The sequence below is a fragment of the Chenopodium album genome, chromosome 20 (assembly GCF_948465745.1).
Source record: "Chenopodium album chromosome 20, dcCheAlbu1.1, whole genome shotgun sequence".
NCBI lineage: Eukaryota > Viridiplantae > Streptophyta > Magnoliopsida > Caryophyllales > Amaranthaceae > Chenopodium > Chenopodium album.
In genome coordinates, this window is record NC_137853.1 from 12190101 (window position 1) to 12192196 (window position 2096).

Genomic DNA, 2096 nt, shown 5'->3' on the forward strand with positions numbered 1-2096 from the left:
TGTGTTTGGCCATGTCTTTATCTTGGCCCTATGATGACCCATTTTTAATGGAGAGTAGTGGGGACAAGTAGAGATAAATTTTTCAGGTTGAAGCATATTCATGACGGGGCATGAGTGAAGAGTGAATCATGCTAGTTTACGATGTGTTTTATGCTTTATTTATTTATGATACATTTTGTGTGGACTAACGCAAAGGTTTGGTTTTGGAACGGTTTTGGTTCCAAGTTGTAGTTTGATTTTATTTGACTTCGTTTGTTTTGGTTTTAACCTTTACTTACGTTTGGTTGTCTTTAAGTTGACTTGTTTTGAACGGATTTTGATTTTAAGTCTTCCGCTGTGTACCTTTGATAATTGCCTTAGCCGTTTTCACGATGGCGGTAATGTCTTAGATATTCCTAAATTGTATTTTAAAAGAGTTATCTGGGTATTTAAAGGAAAGGAATTTCTAGGGTGTTACAACGACGACTAACGGAGGCAGAGCATTAGAAGAGGAAGGCAAAAGGGTTGTGTTTTAGATGTGATGAGAGGTGGGGAGTTAGGCACCATTGTAAAAAGAAGAGTTCATTGTTTTATCGATGGGGGAGGTGGAATAGGGCAGCGACTGTGAGGGGGAAGCTGGGAATCCAGTTGGTTATGGTGTAGAGGAGGAGGCGTCAATCGAAATTTCACTGTACTCAGTAGTGGGGCTCTCTAACTCGCGAACAATGAAGATGGAAGGGCGAATTGGGGGGAAATCAGTGGTGGTTATGGTGGACTCGGGGGCCACTCACAATTTCATTTCAACCACCGTGGTTAGAGAGGTAGGAATTGTGGATGTTGAAGGGAAGGAATTCGAAGTATCTCTCGGGAATGGGGAGTCTGTGTGGGGAAGGGGGATGTGCAAGGGAGTACGGGTAACCCTCAAGGGTGGTTTTGTGGTGGTGGAAGACTTTCTACCACTGTGGTTGGGGAACGCAGACATAATATTGGGAATACAATGGCTATAGAAGCTTGGATCTGTCACCACCAATTAGAAGACCTATGTGATGAAATTGCACCTCGAAGGCAAACCGATTACATTGGTGAGTGATCCATCATTAGAGCATGCTCGGGTCTCACTGAAAGCTATGCTTCGAACCCTTAGACATGAGAGAGGACAGTTGTGGTTGGAGTTGAACAAGGTGGATATGGAGAAGGGAGTTGCAAAATAGGGGAGCCAACGGTAGAAATCCTAGAATAGTTGGAGGTGGTGTTGGTTGAATTTCAAGGGGTCCTCTCTATCGCCGAGTCAGGGACACGAACACGCCATTCACCTCAAAGAAGGCAGCAACCCGATAAGTTTGAGGCCTTACTGGTACCCTCAGATTCAAAAACATAAGATAAAGAAGTTGATACGAGAAATGCTTGAAGGCGGGATTATTAAGCCATCCACGAGCCCATTTTCTGTTGGTGAAAAAAAAGATGGCTAATGGCGCTTTTGTGTGGATTATAGAGCCTTGAATCGAGAAACTTTCCCGGACAAATACCCTATACCGGTGATAGACGAGCTACTTGATGAGCTCCATAAGGCAACCATTTTTTTCTGAACTCGACCTCAAAGTGAGGGTACCACCAAATTAGAGTACGGAAGGAGGACGCCCACAAAACCGCCTTCCGAACCCACAAGGGACACTATGAGTTTTTGGTCATGCCCTTCGGCTTGACTAATGCCCCGGCCACCTTCCAAGCCCTTATGAACGAAGTGTTCTTGCTGTATCTAAGGAAGTTTGTGTTAGTGCTCTTTGACGACATCCTTATCTATAGCACTACAATGGAGGATCATGTGGAATATTTAAGAGTAGTGCTCTCAAAATGAGCCGAGCACCAATTGGCAGCTTTAAAAAATGCGAGTTTGGGCAAAGGAAAGTGGCTTACTTGGGTCACATAATTTCACAAGAAGGGGTGGCAGTTGACATGGATAAAGTGAGGGCAATGGTGGAGTGGCCAATTCCCCGGAGTTTGCGGGAATTGAGAGGATTCTTGGGCTTGACCGGGTAAAACCGCAAATTCATCAGTGGGTATGCTCAAATTGCTAGGTCACCAACTGAGCAATTAAAGAGGGACAACTTTGGCTAGAC